Here is a 20,034-nt window from a genome sequence, read left to right as displayed (position 1 = left end):
GCGGCGCGCGGGCGGGCGGCGCGGAGGAGGCGGCGTCCGGGGTCACCGGCGGGGCGGAGGGCCGGTCAGCACGCCGGCGGGCTGGGTTCCTCGGCGGGCGGCCGCGCGCCGGGCCGGCGGCCGCCGTGCGGGTCCATGGTCTGCGGAGGCAAAAGCACAAGACACTCGGTGACTCCGGGGCTCGGCTCGCCCAGGGGGGTCCTCGCCCCGCCCGCCCCAGCGGCGGCCGGACAGGCCGCCGGGGCCCGGGGCTCACCGGCCGCCCGCGCGCGCGCCGCGGATGCCCCCGCGCACACGCACCGGCCCGGCCGCGCTCGGCCCCTCGGAGCCCGGGGGAACCCGGCTGCAGCGCTCGCCGCTTCCCCTTCGCGTCCCCGCGGGTCCCTGCGGCGAGGGCGCCGCGGCAAGAGGCTGCTGGCTCCGCTGGGTGATAAAAACCCAAATCTGCGAAGCCATCACGCACACACACACACAGACACACACACTCGCACGCACACCCTCTCCCCTCCCCCGCTGCCCGGAGGTGTCTCGGAGGAAAGGCCTGAGGTCCACGCTCGCCTCCCCCCCCCATTCCGAGGTCCAGCTTTTACTACATTCCGCTTAACCGAATAACCATGCTAATTAAGCGAGTAATTTTATTGATTGTAACTCAAGAGTTGTTTTTTTTTTTATAACCTTCTCTTTTCTGCACTTCTCCCATCCCCCCATGCGTCTTTCGGCCCATTCTTTAGAACCCGCCGCCACCCCCCCCACCCAGGGGGACAACCCTCCCCACCCACCCACAGCACCGAGGCAGGGCCTGGGGCCAGCTCCGCCGATCCCGGGAGCCTGCGTCCGCCGCCGGGGTCACCTGGGCGGCCACGCCGCAGTGCCCGGCCCACCGGCCCGACCCGGGAGCTTCCCGGCGAGGCTGGAACAATTACCCCGCCCCCCAATCCAATTCGCCCAGGATCTTCCTCTGCGGACTGGGGGCTTTGGGGCGGCGTGAGGGGTGGGGGTGCCGAATGCTCTGAGGCTCAGAATTTCCCTCTTAGCGCCCCAAATCGGCCACAGAATTTCCCCCTGCAGTGCCAGCCCCGGGGTCGCCAAGCTGCACGCGGGGGTCTGCGGTGCCAGCGCTGCCCACGGCCCCAAGCGACCTTCGCCCCAGCCCAGTCCCAGCCACCCCGGGGCTCAGTCCTGGGCTTCCACGTCCCGGCTGGGCCGCCCAGAAACACCCCCACCTCGCTTCTTCCAACCCCCACCCACCCAGGGGAGTGCACCCCGGGCTGTGCGTGGAACGCGGGGCAGGCAGGGCAGGCGGCGGACACCGAGAAGCCGCTCGCCCGTGTGCCCGCGTGGACCTCTTTCACTTTGCATATTTCCCCTCATTTCCTAAATCCGCAAAGCTGCATTGTTTGGGTGTTTGCTATCACCTCCAACAAAAGGGAGATGGGTGGTAGGCTCAAGATCCTTGATTGTGGACCGTGCAGAAAACCTGATTTAAATTTTTTTTTTTTTTTTTGCCGTCCCACCATGACAGCAGAGCCACGGAGATGTTTTCCATTTCGTGAATACCATTTTAAATTGCTATATTTAATGCTACGAGTTCAACAGCGTCTTATTTGCAGACTATTTTGTGTTTGATTTAATCTATAACCGAAAACATAATGTATTAAGTGAATACATATTTGCTCAGCTGATAAGCTTTTTTAATATTTATTCGGAGAACTTCTGCATTGTAAATAAATGGGACCCAGACAGAGTCCTCTTTGTCTCTCAACTTCCTACAAAGGGGTTTGGGGTTCCCTCGCCTCTAGGGATCGCCAGCTCTCTCCCCCGGTCTAACAAATCACTCGCCGCGCGGCGGCTCGGGCCTGCAAAGCGAGCGCCGAGCCGCCAGGGCCCAGGCAGCGCCGGCGAGGGGGCAGCCCGCGCCGGGGTCAGGGGAGGGGCTGCCCGGGCCGGGGGCCTCGGCCGGACAAAGGGAGGGCAGGAGGGGAGGGAGGTCTGGAGCCTGCGGCTTCAAAGGCGCCGAGGGCCCTGGGCTGCGCCCGCGGGGGTGCAGGGCTGCCCGGCGGCCTCCGGGGAGTCGTGTGCGCTACGCTTTTGTTTTGTGGGATTTCTTTTTTCCAGTAAAGAGATTTCAGTTCTGCCGAGAAAGCGCGAGCCGCTCGCGGTTCTCGGGACGCGGGCTGGGCGGCCGGCAGCAGCGGTCATGGTCCACCCCCGGCGGGCGGATCGCGGGCCCCGCAGCCCGCCAGACTTTTTACGCAGCTGGGGGGAGAACTGCAGTCGCCCGCCTGTGCAACCGCGACCCTCCCTGGGCTGGAGGGGCTCCCCTTTGTGCTTTCTGCTCGCGGGGACAGGCCGCGCAGCGCCTCCCCGGCGGCCTGCGGAAGCCAGGCCGAGGCGGGCGCGGGGCGGGGGCGCACGGCCTGGGCTCGGAGCCCCGGAGCCTCGGAGCCCCGGAGCCCCCGCCGGCAGGACCCCTCCCCCCAGCTCGGGAGAGGCCGCGGCGGAGGTCGGCGCTGCAGCCCCGGGCCTGGCCGCGCTGGGGGAGGGAATGGAGCGAGCGCGGCGGAGCGCCGGGGGCTGCGCGCGGGCCGGGGACACCATGACTAGGGCATTTTGGAAGGAACCGCACTTGGGAACGCCGGGCTGGCGGGGCCCGCTCCCAGAGCCGCCGTCCCCCCTTGGCGTGGCTCGCGCGCCCCTCGCTCTGGGGCTCCTCCAGGTCGCCTTCGGGTTTAGCCAAAGGACTAAAAGCCGCACGGCCGCATCTGCCGCCCTCGGGGGACGAGCACCCCCTTCGGAGCGCCTTCCCCGGCGCCGTCTCCCCGCGCGCGGACGCCGTGGGGCCTGCAGGCCGGGCTGCGGCCAGGGGCGCACGGGGGCGCGGGCTGCTCGGGCGCCGCCGCACAACCCGCTCCCTGCGAAATGGCCGCGCCCGCCCCCGCGGGAGGGGATGGGGTCCCCGGCCGCGCCGGAACCCGCGCCCCCAGGGCACGCTCCCCCGCAGACCCCGCCTGGAGGGCCGGGGCCCGGGACCCCGCACGCTGCCCGGAACGCGCGCGGCGAGAACGCCCCGCTGCGCTGGCCTCGCCGCCCCCTTCTGCGTCCAGCATCCCCCACCCCCCAGGAAAAGAATTTCTGAAATGCTCTGCAGTGAATCAGGCTCTGGAAAGCCAAACCCGAGAGCGCGCTCGCCCGTCCCCGCCCCGGCCCCTCGCCGGCACCCAGCCGGCGGCCGGAAAGCCCCTGCGGCCAGCGGCCCGGGCCCCGGAGCCACCCCGCGCCGGCCCGTTCCCAGCGCGGCTGAGCGACCGGGCGGGGCCGAGCGGAGCTGCTCGGGGGAGGGAGCGAGGCGGGGTGGGGGGGGCGAGCCACCGGGGCTCGTCCACGGTCGGCCGGCGCCCGGGTCCCCGCCGACTGTCCGCTTGCAGCCACCCGCGCGCTCCGCGCTGGACGCAGCCCGGCCGTCCCTGTCCTGTCGCGATTATTTATTTCTAATGCTGGGTGTCGATCGAGACAACAAGCGCTCAGAGCAAAGCAAGGACGCATTACGGGGGGAGGGGGGGCGGAATTTCAAACCGATCGATACGATTTTTCAGAGGAAAAAAAAATCGCTCTTATATATATAGTCCATCTTAAAAAAAAAAAGCCTACTCGACATTATAACGGAATCTTAAAAAGGGAAGATATATCTTTCTCAACATCACAACCCTGAATCTCTTGCTAAAGAGAAAAAAAATGTAAATCCCCGAAGCCGAAATAAAAAAATAAAATAATAATAAAAATACAAAAACAAAAAAAAATGAAAGCAATTTCAGTTACTTACTGGAGGTTGTTTCCTGGATACAATTGAATGCAATACAATTAAATCAGTAAATGTGACTTTGTTTTGTATTCCTATTGGTATTTTCAATGTGCTGACTGTTGCACTGTAAAGGCACCGCTTCCACAACAACGACTCTAGCGAGCCCATCCAGAGCGGCTCTCAAACCTGCAGCCCGGCGCGGCGAGCCACGGGCCCTGCATACTAATAAGCTCGTGCCACTCAGCCCCGAGCAGCGGGCGCGCTGATTGGCCGCGCCGCCCTCCGCGGCCGGGAGCTCGTGCCACTCATTCGGCGTAAACAGGCCTCCCAATAGGCTGGCGCGGGGCCAGAGAGCTGCCAATCAGGGAGCAGCAGGGCTACTACTGAGCCCGATGGCGCCTAATTCAAGCCCGGCGACTGCGCAGCTCCTCTGCGCAGATCGTTGCTGCTGAATGGGAATGCGATGGCGCAGGGCGGGAGAGCGAGCGGGGCGAGTGGGAGCGCGTGTCCGCGCGCAGGGGACGCTTTTCCTTTTCCCTTTCTTCCTTTTCCTTTTCCTTTTCCCTTTTTAATGCAATCCAGCAGGTCTCACGTTGGCCTTCCGGTGCATCCAGGCCGGGACGAGAAACAGCAGCGCCCGCGAAGGCAGATGTTTTTGTTCCTACCTGGGACCGGCCTGGCAGGTGGCTGAACCGTGCGTACGTAGGCCCGATCTCGGCGCAGAGGCCTCCTCGGCTTTGCGGCCCCTCCACCGCTCCGGACCCTGGCCTGCTCGGACCGAGCCCGGGGATGCGCGCTCGCTGGAGGCCGGGACAGTGCGCGTGGGCCCCCGGAGTCACCTGCCTGGCCGCCTCTCCCCCAGCCTGCCCATCACACCTCAGGGACTCCGTCCTGCATCTCTGGCCATCTACCTGCGACTCCCATTTTCATCTCCCTCGGCCGTCCTTTGCCACGGAGCACCGACCTAAATGAAATACGGGGCTGTAAGGCGAAGACAAATATTGCCCTTTTCTTCATCTGCAGCTAGATTAAAAAAAAAAAAAAAACGTTCACCTTGATATGCACAGGGCGAAGACCCTGCACGGTGTTTCTCGGTGCCACTCTTCTGCATCTCCGCTCCATTCTTCCCGCAATTGAAAGGAGCCACTGAACGATTGTCTTCCTCGTTACGAGACGCAAAGCACTTTAAAAAAAAAATAGTCTCCGAATAAATATTTCTGTTGGAATGTGGTTTCCCAACAAAATGCTATTTATTCTCGGGGAGTCCAGGTGGTGTCTCAGTAGTGATGGGTGCATTATTCTTGCCCCTCTTTCTCATTGTGAGTCTCGGCCCCCACCTCTGGGGGACCAAAAAAAAAAAAAAAAGGATATTTGTTTTGTTAGATGCTGACAAACGCGTGCACACGCATTACGGCTTCTCCAGCGGCTCATTCCGATGGGGACACGAAGGGGTTAAGCCCGGGGCCTTCTGTTGTCTCCTTCCTTTCCCGCCCCCCCCGCCCCCCGCCCGCTCCCGCGGGACCGCCGGGATTGGCTGGCGCGCTGCCAGCAGGCTGTCCATCACCGAGTGTAAACAAGGCGCTGATTGGCTGTTGTCCAGTCCGCACTGGGCCTCCTGAAAAAAGCAATTACTGGCTCCGCGGTTTCAAGGCGCCCAAGGCCGCTTGATGAAAGGAGATAAGCTGGGGACAGTTTCCAGGACCCCCACGGGCCGACCCCGGCAGCCCGGGAGCCGAGGTGCGCCGCAGAGCCCGCGGATCAAAGGAATCCGGAGAGAAAGGGGAAGCAGGCGCACTGCCCGGGCCGGCCTTCCCCCGCGGGCACCGCTGACCTGGGGTTGGGGGGCCTGGGCTGCGCGCGGGGGCTCCGGGATGGGGCGGCGCGGCCGGCGGGGCGGCCCCGGAGAGCGCGGGGCGGGCAGGTAAGCGCCGGGACCCGGCGAGCGCGGGCCGGGGCGCGCGGTCCCGAGGGCAGTCTGCGGCGAGCCCCCGGCCCCCCCGCGCCCCTGGCGGGTCCCCAGGCCCGCGCCTTCGGAAACGACCCCGGGCGGCGCGCGGCGGCCGCGGGAGGAGAGGCGGCGCGCAGAAATCCATAAAGCGCCTGCAGATCCGATTAGCGCGCGGCTATTCATTAGGCCGTGGGCGATTGAATTAGGGCCCCGTTGCGGACCCGGGGGGGGGCCGGGGGCGGCTCGGGCTGGGCGCGGCCCTCGGGGCGGGGGGTGGCTGGCGCGGACCACCGGGTTCGGCCGCGGCTGACGGCGGACCGAGGCGCGGCGGCGGCCCCGGCGGATGCGGGGAGGCCTGGGCTCCTGAGCTCCTGGGGTCCCGCCCCTGCTTCCCGCGCGCGTCCGGGAGAGGGGGCCCGGCTCGGGAGAAATCGCTCTCACCCGGGGTGGGCGGGCGGGGGCGGCCTGCAGGGCTGGGGGGGGACCGGGAGCTGCCGGCAGCGCGGCCCTGGGGCGCCCCGGGCTCCCTGCGCGCCCCTGGCTCCGGTGGCCTGGTGCGCGGTGCTGCCCGCTCGGTGCGCCCCGGGGCCCCCACCAGCTTCCGCAGCCCCCCACCCCCGGCGCAGGCCTCCAGCCGGGGCCTCGGAGTCCCGACCCCCGCAAAGGCCCCTCGCCGACAGCACGTAGCCCACTGTGGTTCCAACCGGACTTCCCCATTGCTGACTTTCTCCAGTGAGGTTGCCGCCCCGGAATCTTTTATATATATATATATATTTAGGTTTTAAAGCTCCGTTTGGAATTAAATATTTAAGTGAGCAAAATACATATAAGAAAAGCGATCCTCCATCCAAGAGAGAGAAAACACTCTGACTCTGGCGACCGGTGGAACCCTGGGTCTCTCCGAGCTCCCCAAGTGTGTCCCGGGAGGGGACTCCTGGCCTCCAACCGCAGGGTCGGGAGTCGCAGCCGCTTCTGGTGTTCCAGGATCCCCCAGCGTCCCCCAGCGTGGGCGCAGAAGGGCCCCTGCTGGGAAATTCCCAAACCCTACTTGCACCCCCCTGGGCAGAAGATTGTCTGAAGGTCCTGGAGCCTGATGCGCCCCCCCCCCCCCCAGCAGCGCTGCAGACGGCAGCTGGGGAGGTCCCCCGCAGGTTGCAGGTCACCCATTCTTTGCAGCTCACCCTCACCAGATTACTAATTCAGTGGGGGAGAGCCGGCTTCCAGAACCTCTCGAGTGCTGTGCTCTGCCCCTGGTGACTTGCATCCGGAGTCAGGCTGCAGGCCTGTGGAGGGAGGGCCTGCTGGCCTTGCATGTGCCTGGGCCTCACCGCTCCCTGCCCTCCTCTGCCCACCCCACCCTGCCCCCTTCTTCTTCCCCCAGCATCACTTAAAAAACAAATCTAGTAGGCTACCCACCCCAGTGCTGTTTCAAAACAGTTGTTACAGCAAATACCCGCATTTGGGCCTGCTGGATGGGGCAGGGTCTGGCGGCCTCCAAGCTCGGGCCCTGGGCCGCTAGGCAGCTCCCGCCGCGCCACCAACATAAGCTCCCCGTGTTCTCCCTTGAGGCTGGGGCCGGGCCACGTCTGGCTGGGAGCACTATCGGCTCCGAGCTTTTCACTCTCCCTGCTGTCCAGAGCTAACAAATGTTTTTAATTTTAGAGAAACATGGTGTAGGGATCTGCAGACTCGCCTTCCACGAGGGCGGCAGAGAAAGCCAGGGAGAGGTCAGAGAGGAGACAAGAAGGGGTCCCGACGGGAGGCCAGGTTGAGCTGGCGTGTCCAGGGCTCTGCAGTCGCCGGCAGTTTCACAAGGGAATGGGCTCCCACAGCCCAGCAGCCCGCACGCCTGGCCGCAGCCTGGAACCCTGCCAGAGGCGTCCCTGAGCACCCCCCCCCCCCCGCGTGCTTCCTCCCTGCAGGAACCCCCGCTTCCACATGCCTCTCCTGGCACACACCACTCCTGGCTTACCCTCTGGCCTGGGAAGAAGATAAACAGATGCCCGAGAAGCCAGCTGTTCTCTGACACCTGGGCACACACTCGAAGACCACACTTAAGTCCACACTGCACACACACACACACACCACCCATGTGCCACCTCACATGTGCACACGTACATCACACATGATGTGATCACACATCACATGCGTACACCTACATCACACTCAGGCACACACTTGATCATCACACAGCACATTATACTCCCATGTGCACAAAACATACATGCACGCACTTCCACATCACCAACACGTGTTTGCGGCATGTGTGTGTATCAGCATCCTGAGAAGCTGCCTTCCCCAACGCGGCCCAGGGCCTCTGACATCCCCAGAGCCCATCCCCGGCCCTGGCGCCCCGTCTGCCGTGCTCCCCGAGAGGTGGCAATGGATCTAGGTCTCCCAGCTCCCAAAAGACCATGATTCTGCTCTGTCCAAAATCATGAAATAATCATTTTTTAATACAAGAGGGTGGGGGTTTCGGGTACATTACATAAAATTGTAAATTAGTCCCTGCGCCAAATAAACACCCGCTTGGGCCAGAAGCAGAGCTGCGTGCTCCGTAATTGTGCGTCGGGGGGTCTCTCCATTGTTCCCTGGGCCATTAGTCAAAGGGCCAAATTAGGGACTATTTCTTGACGAAAATTGACTCCTAATCCTAGCCATACCCCCCAGGCTCAGGGGGCCAGGGCCAGGGAGCAGGCGGGCAGGACTGCCTGAAGGGGGGGCCCTGTAACCACAGGTTTGCATTTGCCCAGCATCTAGAGGTTGGGCCGGAGGGGGAAGAGGGGTGCGCGGGCCTGCACCCCCTACCCTTCCTCACCGGGAACATGATGGATGTCCATCCTCTCTTTCCAAGGACAGTCTATGGAGATTAGGAGTTTGCACACATGCCCTCCCCCCCCACCCCAGTAAAAGGGGTAGAAACAAAGTCAGACGCATTCCCAGAAGGGCCGTAGCTGGAGGAGCTCGGCCAGCACCACCGAAGCCTCCAGGACGCGGTGCTGGGCGCCCGCCCCAACTCCCTGAAGGAGGTCTCCTGCCACCAGACATGGGGGGGTCGTTCTGTTCATCGGGGTCTCCGGCTGGGACACCAGAGAGAGCAGAGGTGTGGGGGGAAGGTGGTGTGGGCCAGGCCTGCCCAGACCTGAGGAGCCCTGTGCACCTCGAGGCTCCCTCACTAGGCCGTCAGCAGAGCAGCCTGGACCCCTGTGCTCAGCCCTGGCTGGCTGGAGTCGGGAAGGCCCCTGGGACCCGCAGAGGTCCTCTCCAGGGTGCTGCAGCCCGGGCTTGGTGCCTAGACTGGAGGGTGCTCTTCTCTTGGACGTCTTCCTCGTGGGGCGTTAAGCTTAGGATGGGCCCACTTTGGAGAGGACGGGAAGGACCCCTCCCCCAGAAGAGGGGGCTGGCCCCCCAATAGTGCTTCCAGTCAGAGGCCAGGTGACGGGAGCAGCAGACTGCAAGGAAGGGTTGTGGGGCCAGGCCAGGCCAGCAGGGTCCCTGCCACACCTCCCCCAGGGGCTCCCTCCAGCACAGCGGTGCCCAGGCTGAGTCCCTCCCAGGTCCAGCTCTGGGCCGAGCTGGGGGCCCTCAGAGTCCTGCTCACTCAGGAGCCGCCCCCCAGGCACAGCTGGTCCCCGCGGGCCACAGACACACTTGGGGGTGGGGCTGGAAGTTTCAAAAGGCACCGAGAGCTGCTGGGGAGCCAAACTTTGAAGTTGGATGAACAGCTTTCCTGGGCCCCTCCCCCTGGGGGGTTAATGCTGTTCCCGGTTGGCCCAACCAGGTCAGGAGGCTGCCCAGCCCCCTCAGCTCAGGGAAGGTGCTTGTTAAACACAGAGTTGTAATTTGTGGCTAAATATAACCCAGTGTGTTCACACGTAAAGTATAATTCAGGGTGCTGGTTGCGTGAGGTTATCAACGGGAGACCCATCTGGGTTAAACTGAAGTGATTTTCATAAAAGGGCAGGAGCGTCCCATGGCCCTGCTTCCCCTCCCGGACGTTTGATTAGTGGCAGCAACTGTTAATACGGCTGAAGAGATGAGGGGACGGGAGACGCGGGACCCCCAGGGGTGAGGAGGCCCCGAGGAGAGGGAGCACGCCCTTGCCCCCTCGCTGCCCGCTGTCGTCCCCCGCCCAGCCTCCTGGCCGCTTTCTCATGTCCTGGGGAGAAGGCCAGAAGGCCGGGGACCCTGGGGGAGGTCTGGGGAGGAACCAGTGTGTGTGCTAGGCCGCCCTCCCCGGAAGGCCAAGTGCTCCCCCTCCCCCCCAATCACCCTCTAAAGCCAAAACTGGGGGTGGAGGTGCATTTCAGGGGATCTCCTCCCAAGAGATTGACCCCAACTGGGCCCCCCATCTTCCCACGCATGTGGGGAGAGCCCAGCCCCAGCCAGTGGGAAAGGAGGAGGTGACCTAGTGGCTGGAGCCGCCCTGTGGAGGACAAAAGTCTAGTAGGACCTAAGGAGGGGACAGCTCTGTGGTGCTCCTAGGAGGCACAGACACGGGAGGCTGGCTGCACCCCCCCCCCCAGGACACCTGCCTCCTTCCAGAGCAGGCCTCCCAGACCGGCCCGCGGGAGTGCCAAGTAAGCAGTCGTGGCGGGCTGCTCCCTGGCGGCTGTGTTTGGGTGTGTTTACACATGTCGCTGTCAGGGTATGTCTGGACAGGGTCTCTGGGGCCGGACTTCCCGGGCCTGAGCTCACACTGGTGGGAGGGCCCCGAGAGAGGGGCTATGGGCTGGGTGTCAGGGTTTCCTCTGATAAAATCCAGCTGGCCCACGCAGAGCTGCCACAAGCAGGCGAGGCCAGGAGCAGAGCCGAACGGCGTGTCTGGGACCAAGCTGGCCCGCACGTTGGGGGCCACAGCTCATCAGACCCTGCTCCTCAGCCCCAGCCAACAGAGTCCTCTGAGCACCACTACCAGAGCTCAGGCCGCAGGAGGGCCCCCCAGACGGAGGGGGAAGGCACCTGCCCTTCCCACCCTGGCCTCCAGAGCAGGCAGGAACCTCTAAGCAAACTTCCCAGCTGGATTGTTTCACATTCCTGAAGGAGGCAAGCCCCCCAACCTCTGCTAGCCTCCCCTTCCTACTCTCCCAGCGCAGGGCTCCAGGGGTAAGGGGCAGCACATTCAGACTGGCTTCTGACACATAAAACCAGAGGCCGGGCCGGTGCAGCTCGGCAGGGTCGCATGCCCAGCCCTCCTGTCCTCCTGTAAAGCCGTTGCCAGCCAAGCTTCCCACTCACATCCCAGACCTACTTTCTGGGGTGGGTCTGGCTCACAACGTCCTCTTGCCCCTGGGCTCAGCGACACCCCCCACCCTGGCCTCCCAGGACTTTCCTCCCAGCTGATGGCCAAGGCTGGAGGCTCCCTCCCGGGCTGCCCTGGGGAGGAAACCAGGGCTGGGAAGGCACCAGATAACGCCTCTTCTCCTGCTTATTGCTCGGGGGTCGAGCCCTTGGCCTGTTTACCTGCAGCAGATATGGACCAAACACCGATTATATTCCCATCCAAGTTCCCCTAGAGCGGCTGGGGCCTGCGGCAAAGGCCCTTCTCCCACTCCTCAGAGGCACGCCCACGGGCCCACCACCCTGGCCCGATTGGAGCACGCCCACCGCCTGCTGCTTTTGTTAACAGGACAGTAGATCCCTTTAATTGAAAATCATTCAATAGATCCGCTGTTTTAAAATTTTTGTTTGTTTTTGACCTGCAGAAATACATACTGCATCGCTGCTCATGACGCATCAACACTGGCTGCGGGCAGGAACTGGGGGGAGGGGGTTGTGGGGAGGGTCCCAAAGGGAGTCTCCGAAGAGGAAGAGAACCGGGCCCAGCCAGGCCGGGCAGAGGGGCCTGACCCGGGGCAGCACGACTGGGGCTGGTGTCCTCAGCCCCCAGGGGCCACTTCTGCTGGGCCTCCAAGGCTCACTGCTGCGCTCTGGGGCATGTGGCCGCCCTGGGCCTTGGACCAGGTCAGTGTCCACGTTGGGGCTGTGGGAGGGAGCAGATTGCAAATTGGGGAGTTCTCTTTCCACCTTCAGAATGCATCTTCTTGGGTTTCCACTTGTATTTTTTAATAGCAGGCATTTTTGAGGCAGAAAGCCACCCCCAGGCCTGTGGGAGAAGACATCCCAGCTAGAAACAAAGCCCTGTGCCCGGGGCCTGCTTCTCAGGCCTGGGGAGAAGCGGCACCCACCGCAGGGCACCCCGGTCCCCTCCGCTCCAGCCCCAGGTCCCGGCCCGGCCCGTCCCCATCCAGGTCCTGCCCCGGGGCGCCCGGTGCTCCACCATCCAGACCTACTCCCCGGAGCCCACCCGGTGCCCTGCGGGGAGGTGGCCGGACGCGCCATAATCGCAAATTTATGGCCCGGGTGACGCGCTTCCCTCTCCCACAATGGGGCCCGGTGACACTAAACGGAAAATTGATGAGAGAGGAGCGGAATCTAATCTCCACCGTCCACGCTGGCTCGACTCGCTTTCCAGGCAGGCCGCGGGGAGGGGGCGCCGCGAGGTGGGGCACTGGGGCCGGATGCCTCCCCCGGGTCCGCGCCCCCCGCCCCCCCCCCCCCCCCCCGCCGCCCCGCGGCTCCCCCGCAGCTCCGGGCCCAGCCGCTGGGGCTCCCCTGGAGCGAGCGGCCAAGCGGGCGCGCTGAGAGCCCCCCCACCTCCCGCCCCCACGGCTCCTCCAGGGCGCCAGGCGCCTCCTGGCACAGACCCCGCTGCGCCGTGTCCTTAAAGGCGCCGCCCGGCCCGCAGGCCTTTGTCCGCTCGGAGAAGGTCAGGCCCGCCCGGCGGGGAGGCGGCGTGCTGGGCGCTGGCCCCCATCCCCTCCGCTGGGCCCCGGGGCAGCATTCTGTCCCGCTGGCGGCCCGGAGGAGGCCCGGCCGGTGCCCACCTGGCCACGGGGAGCCTGAGACCCCCGGGCTGGGGCCAGATGCCTTGTCCGGCTGGGGTATGCGGTTGGGGCGGAGAGCCCGGCTTTGGACACCTGAAGGTGAGGGGTGTGCTTCTGGGAGAGAATGAATGAGGGACCCCAGTGGCCGTGGCTGGCAGAAAGGGAGGGCCGCATGCTCAAGAGCAAACACCCCCCACCAACCAAGCTGGCAACCTAGCTAAGCTGGGCGCTGGCCAAGAGGGGCCTCCCAGGGGTGGGACGCAGTCCCACGTGGGGGCCCAGACCAGGATCCAGGGTGCAAGAGTTTGGCCAATTCCGCTGGTCCACCTCTCCAGCCTAAATGACTACGTGGGCATCTGGGTGCCAGATGGTGTCCTAGACACTCATTCAATCTTCTGGACAGCCTGGGACACAGGTGGCATGGTGATCGTGCCCATTTTACAGATGAGCAAACTGAGACTGGGGCAGTAAATGACAGGCCTGTGTTCTCACCCAGGGGCTGGGTCTCAGATTCTGCAAAACCAGGACATGGATTGACTGCTTGTGGGTCCTGAGAGCCCCAGGGTTTGTGGACAGGCCAGACTGTCCCGACTCCTCCACGCCCCTTATGCTTGTGGATGGAAAGCAGAAAAACGTGGCCTCCTGTCCCCCACGGTGGGCCGCAGCACCCACGAGCAGGACGCCACCAGAGCCCCCTTCTCCCTGGAAAGTCCCCTCTGCGGGTTCTGCTAGCCAGGCCTGCTTTTCTGAGTCTCAAGGATGAACGCGCAGCGGGGCCAGTCACCGGCTCTACAGCTGGGAAGAGCTGCTAATATATGGGAAGAATCTGGAAGCCAGATTCCAAAAGGTCACATTGGACTGAAACCAGTAAGATTATGTTTAACAGGCTGGATATGAACCTCCACTTTTTAGGTTCTAAAATCAGTTGTAAACATGCAGGCGGTTCCCCCCTGAAGACATGCCACGCAGACTTGCAGCTGTCGGTACCTTTCAGGCAGAACCGCCCCGGTCAGGCCCCTCGAGCTTTCCCCGCGCCCCAGCAGCTGAGCCTGTGCCCTTGGGGGCCCTCCGGGGTGTCAGGCTCACGGTGGGGGGGACGCAGCTGGGGACGGCAGAGAATGGGGTCCTTGTGCTGCTATCATCAAACCCAGGGCTGGATGAACACAGCTTTGTCTGCACCCACACTCCCGTGGTCACCACGGGACCAGGGATCAGCGCCAGGGGGGCTGGGGGCGCTTCACAACAACAGCGGCTCTGCTTTTTGGCCTCAGTTAACCCTTGAGTGGGTGTTGCATACGTAGCGGTCCCTTGCCCACCCCACCCCATCCCCCCGCTCTGTGCTTGGGGGCTGGGGGCTGGGGGCACACAAGAGAAGGGCAAAAACAGTGTTGGGACCGGAAGTTTCGAAGGGGTCATCAAACCCATTTTTTCCCCCAGATTTCAATGGCTGCAGCCATGGGAGGAAGATGAGAGGGTGGGCCTCGGCCGCGGTGGGGGCGGGAGGGGGTCCAGGTGGAAGGAGCTCGGGGGCCGCTGGGCCTCTCCCACACAACGCCCTGCCCGCCCAGGCCCATCTGGGAATAGCCGCCCGGTCCCATGGCACCCCATGCCTGGCCTGGCTGCGGCGCGCGCTTCACCTCTGGGGCGTTGCTGGCCACACAGAGCAGGTCCCACCCTGGGATCCGTCAGCCCTGCCGGAGCTCAGCCCCAATGACCGGGAGGCCAAGGACCCCCAACTCCAGTGGGGACGGAGGACCTTGTGGTGGCTTCAGAGCAGGCTGGGGTGGGGGTCGATCAGCAAGGGCAAGTGGAGGTCGGGGAGGGGGGCGTTGCAGACGAGGATGACTTGCAGGCCTCGAGTTCGGGGGTCTGGGCTTGAATCGCCGCAGTGGATCTGGGCTAGGAAGTGGACGCTCCCTGCGAGGGGGGCATTGTCCTCTCTTAGTAAGTGGCAGTGGGGGCAGGGGCAGGGGGGCTGGGAGGACAGTGTGGGCCCTCAGAAGCCCAGGGCTGCAGTGTGTCCGGCCTACTGACCTTTTCCTGGGCGAGGGGTCTGAAGGAAGATCACCTAGGTCGAGGCAGATGGTTCTCTTCTTTCCCATTTCCTATAGCTCTCAAATGTCTCTTTTGAAATGTACCCATTTTGTAATCAGAGAAACCCAAAACAATAAACATTACCCCCAAGCACATCCCCAGGCCCAGAGGGAGGCCCTTATCCCCGCCTCACTGCTGGGGAGCCCCCGGGGACACCCCGCTCCCTCTCCTGCTGCCCTGGCTCAATGCCCACGGACCTCCCCAGCTACCTCAGCCCCACCCTGGCCCCACAGACCCCTTGATGGTTTGTAGGCCCAGGGTGCCTCTGTTCGCCCTACGCCCCCCCCACCAGGCCCCACAGAGCCCACCAGCTGGACTTGGGGTTCAGATGCCATCTGCTCTGGGTCCCTCAGTCCGCAGAGTCCACGGGGTACGCAGACCAGCCCCCAGAAGCCCCTCCCACTTCCCCAAAGCTGGGCACTTGTCTCCTGAACGCCCACAGTAAGGTGAACGCTGGGCAGTCAGACCCCCGCTTGGGGAGGCCCGCAGCCCCGAACACTCCATGCCGGGGCTCAAGGCATCAATACCCAGTGACGGCAGGCCGTAGGGTCCCAGGCCTCGGGGCTGCGGCCAGGCTCCCTCACAGTGTCAAGGGCCTCGGGGAAAGGCTCCCCTAGGGGTCAGGGTCCTCTGCTGGCAGGCATACCTCGTGTGGGCCCCGCGGGAGGAGCCTCCGGGTGTGGGCAAGGGTGAGCTAGCTTCCTTTGGAGTCTGCAGTCGGGTCCTGTGCCGCCCGCACCCCCGCCCATGCTGAGGCCCCAACCTGTCTGCACAGGGCTCCTGGCCGAGGGGCGCCGTGGGTTGGAAACCCCCGTGAGGGTGACAGGGATGGGGGTGCTAGAAGATTTCCAGCAGGGCTGCTGGGTAAGACGTTGGCTCCAGGGACTTGCTGGCGTCGCAGGCGCTGGGGCGAGGGGTGCCAGGGTCCTGTGTGCGGACAGAGCAGGCCTAGGGCCCTTGCAACCCTGGGGAGGGGCAGGAGGGATTCCCCAGCAGAGTCAAAAAAGGAATCCAGTGGGGCAGGGGTGGAAAAGGATGAGAAATGGCCCTAGCCCCCAGCTAGGCCTTGGGGCCCAGCAGCCACTGGTCGTCCTCACTGACCCAGTGGGCTGAGCACTGGGCCTGACTCACCAGGTGGCCCCTCAGGGCTGGCCAAGGCCCCAGAGGCAGGAAGGGGGGCTGCCAGTATTTGCACCCCGGGCATTGGCCTCCATGAGAGCTCGAGCCACTCCCAGCCCCGAGAGCACCGAGAAATGCAGGATTGGGGGTCCGATGGGCAGGCGCAGAGGGGCCACTGCCGGCCTGTGCTCAGGACAGCCCGAGCTGACCCAGGCGTCTGAACGGCCAACGTGGGGCAGCTCTTCCCAGGCTGAGCCCAGCGCTTGGCCCTCCCTCCGCGGCCGTGATGCCCGCGCTCCCCTGGCCCTCCGGGGGAAGGGGGAGGGCGGAGGGTGCTCTCCCGGACACCCCCTGTTCCCTCACCTGAAAGGCCTCTTGGGGGCAGAGGTGGCAAGGCTGGGCCGAAGGTCTGTGGGGAAGGGAATGAGCCGGAGGCCCGGAGCTCGGGGGGCAGGCGGGGGGCCGGGCACAGCCCAGTTCCTGTCTCTTCCTCCGGTTGGGAGACTTACATCATTAATAACCCGAGATACAAAGTTCAAAGTTTTGAGCGGCCCATCAGCGGCAGACGGCTCCCGGGCCTCGACCGCGCAGTCCCCCCGGGGCCACTAGAGAGAGGCTGCCTCGGGCCCCAGCCAGCCCCCCGGAGAGAAGTTGGGCCCTACACCCACGTGCCTCTGGCTGCCTGGGCACGTGCAGCCCCACTGTGCACCTGCACCTGCGGTCCGACCCCATCGCACACGAGGCCCGCCACACCCAGGGCCCACAGGCCGACCTCGCCACCTGCACCCCAGAAATGGAGTCTCAGGGGGCACTTCCAAGGTTGCTTTACCTCCCGTTTCTAAGGGACTGCCTCTCACCCCCGGGGCCCAAGGCCCTTCCCTTCCTGCAAGCTCGTTCTGGCCTAGTGGCACCTGCTACAGGACCACCCACCGCCAGGCGGGCCAGGGCCTCCTTGGTCTCAGGAGACCCGGGCCCAGACCCTGGCCTGCCATGTATTGAAGGGTCCCCCACCATCACGGGGAACACCCTCTAGGTGGGGATGAGATGGGTGGCGGGGTGGTCCTGAGTGACACGGAGAAGCCTGGAGGCAAGGGTGTGCACAGTGGCAGCCTGCGCTCTCCCCGCTTCTCCCAGGCCAGACCCGCCCTCGGGACGCTCTTTCCCCGAGCCCGCCTGTTCTTGTCCCGTGTTTGGGTTGAGGAGTCGGCTGACTTGCCCACAGCTCTCAGACCCCGTACCCCACTTTGCCAATCATACGGCTGGGGTGACTGTGTCCCAACTCTGATATTTGGGGAACCCTGCTGGAGTGGCTGGATGGTGACCCCAAAGCCGAGTCCACCTGGATCCTGAGGGTGCAAACTTTGTTCAGAAAACGAGTCTTCTTTGTGGATGTAACTGAGGTAAAGATCTCGAGGTGAGGTCATTCTGCGCTAGGTGGGCCCTAAGCCCCATGGCAAGTGTCCTTCTAAGGGAGAGGCAGAGGGACATGTCGGGAGGCCGCGTGATCGCAGAGGTCAGGACTGCAGGGATGCGGGGCAGCGAGGACCTCGTGGGGGCCCCAAAAAGGGGAGGATGGGAGGAACGATGTGCCCCTGGAGCCCTTGAGGGAGTGCGGCCCTGCCCACACCTGCATCCTGGACCTCTGGCCTCCGGGGCTGAGAGGGTATGTTTGTGCCACAGTAAGCACCTGGTGCGTGGTCACTTGCATGGCAGCCCCAGGACGCCAACCACCCGTGGGCCCTGGGCAGGCCGGCTCCTTGGATGCTGGGCAGAAGGTGAGCTCCTCCCCGGTAGGGCCCACAGGACGGCAGCGGCACTGAGCGGAGGGAGCGACCCCAGTGGGTCACGGGAGGTCGGGGGAGGTCGGGGGAGGACGGGGATCCCCAGCCCTGCTCTGACAGGTGGGGGGGTCTCAGTCACTGTGATGCTTGGTTGAATTTGGAGGTCACCAGGTTGGAATCTGGGGCAATTAACTGGGTTTAGGCGGCAGTTGACTTTCTCTCTGGAGACGGGCCGTTCCTTCCTGACGCATCTCCCAGGGCAGCGCCACCCCACGCGCTGCTGTGAGCCACGCACGCAGAAGGGAAAGCTTGCTTGTTTTTTTCCTTTTTTTTTTTTTTTAAAGATTATATTTATTCATGAGAGACACAGAGAGAGACAGAGACCCAGGCAGAGGGAGAAGCAGGCTCCCTGCGGGGAGCTCGACGTGGGACTCGATCCCAGGACCCTGGGGTCACGCCCTGAGCTAAGGGCAGATGCTCCGACGCTGAGCCCCCGGAGTGCCCCAGGGAAAGCTTTCTGGTAGCCACAGCCCTTGCCCTCCCCAACGTTCACTTCCCGTTCGTGTGTTCACGCACATGCACATGCGAGCACACGTGTTCACGCAGGCACTCTGGCCTCCCGCCTTGACTCCGCCCTGGCCCTGGCCCCCGGGCACGCTCCGCACACACCTGCGAGGCGGGCACTCACACCGGCGGCTCCGATGCTTCCAAGGGCGTTGCCGCTGACTCCCCCGAACCCTGACAGCACCCACCCCGCCCCTGCTCAGACCCAGAGGTGGGCACCGCTGGCCAGCAGGCCTCCCTGCCGCCCGGGGTCTGGGGGGCGCTCCTGTTCGGATCAGGGGACGGCACCTGTACTGGGGGCTTTGGTCTCCATGTGACCCTGCACCTCGGTGAACACGGATGTCCCACCCCCCGGGGGGCCCTTGGGGCCTCCGGGTTTTCAACCTCCCTGGCTCGCAGCTGCGCTCTGTGTGCCTCTGCCTTCACCTTCCTTCCTGGCCGCGTCGCTCCTGTGAGTCCCCCCGCGGGGCTGCGCGTGTCAGCAGTTCCTCTTCACGACCCGGTGACATTCCATCAAGGGGAGAAACCACAATTTGTTTATCCGTTCTCCTACTGATGGGCATTTGGGTTGTTTCCAGCCTGGGCCTCGCTGAGCAACGTGGCCCCAGCGCAGGACGCATCTACCACGTGCTCTGAACGTGCCTTTAATTGGGAGAAGGTGTAGTTAGTGATCTTGAGGTGAGACTACCCTGATGAGGGTGGGCCGTAAAACCGGTGACGAGTGTCCTCATCCGAGTGGGGCAGGGGGAGGGGGAGGCGCAGAGATGCAGGAGAGGTCACGTGGTGACAGGAGCGGAGACTGGAGTGATGTGACCGTGAGCCAAAGGGTGGCGCAGGTTGTCACAACCACCAGAAGCTGGGAGGGAGTCGGGGGGGACTCACGGACCGAGGGACAGGCCCTGCCGACGCCCTGAGTTCACACCTGCAGCCTCCAGAACTGTGACAGGGTGGGATGCTAACACCGGCTCCGTGGGACAGGAACGGCCCGCCTGATCGACCGGCAGGTCCGCAGCCCCGAGGACACCGATTGCAGCCGGGCTCCTTACCTCGAGCTTTCCCGGTGGCCATGGGATGCACGTCATTGGCGTCGTCACAGTTTAGATCTTTGTTTCCCCGGTGATTAATGAGGCTGACGGATTCTACATCCGCACGCGGCCCCCCAGAGCCTAGAGGCCTGCGGACAGCCCGTTCCAGGGTCTGACCCCACAAAAAATGTTTGGTTTATCTCTTTCCTATACCTTTGTGGGTGTTCTTTATATGTTCTGGATAGGACTCCTTGGCTGGGTGGGTGTCTGTGTTCAGACACGGGGGCCCCCTGGCTGGCTCCGTCCGTAGAGTGTGCAACGCTTGGATCTCGGGGTTCTGCGTTCAAGTCCCATGTTGGGCATAGAGATTACTTAAAAATATAGTCTTTAAAAAAAAAAAAGATACACAAATGTATGGCGTGGACATTGTCTCCGGTTGTGGCCTACCCTCTCTCTCTCAATGGCACCTCGATGAGCCCACATTCTTAAATTTATTTATTTATTTATTAAAGATTTTATTCATTCCTGAGAGACACCCAGAGAGGCAGAGGGAGAAGCAGGCTCCCTGCAGGAAGCCTGATGGGGGACTCAATCCTGGGACCCCAGGATCATGCCCTGGGCAGAAGGCAGACGCTCAACCCCTGAGCCACCCAGAGATCCCCCACATTCTTAAATTTAATGACGTCCAATCTTTCATGGTGAGCACCTTCTATGTCCTATGTAAGAAGTCTTTGCCAGTGACAGTGTCTTGAAGGGAGTCTCATTTTTATTCCAGAAGCTTTTTTGGTTTTGCTTTGCACATTGTGGTCCGTGATCC

At 63.5% G+C, this 20,034-nt stretch overlaps 1 long non-coding RNA gene across 1 annotated transcript; it reads right to left on the bottom strand.

Moving 5' to 3' along the window:
- Positions 1-14: 14 nt before the first annotated feature.
- Positions 15-5,252, bottom strand: LOC140607580 (uncharacterized). Its single transcript, XR_012009555.1, has 3 exons — positions 4,853-5,252; positions 3,821-4,763; positions 15-140 (listed from the first exon to the last, which is right to left on the bottom strand). It is a non-coding gene; the product is annotated as an uncharacterized lncRNA (long non-coding RNA).
- Between the last annotated feature and the right edge of the window lie 14,782 nt (positions 5,253-20,034).

Source organism: Canis lupus, chromosome 16, assembly GCF_048164855.1.
Source record: "Canis lupus baileyi chromosome 16, mCanLup2.hap1, whole genome shotgun sequence".
NCBI lineage: Eukaryota > Metazoa > Chordata > Mammalia > Carnivora > Canidae > Canis > Canis lupus.
Note: the sequence above shows the minus strand (reverse complement) of the source record. Positions and strands in the feature narration are given on the sequence as shown.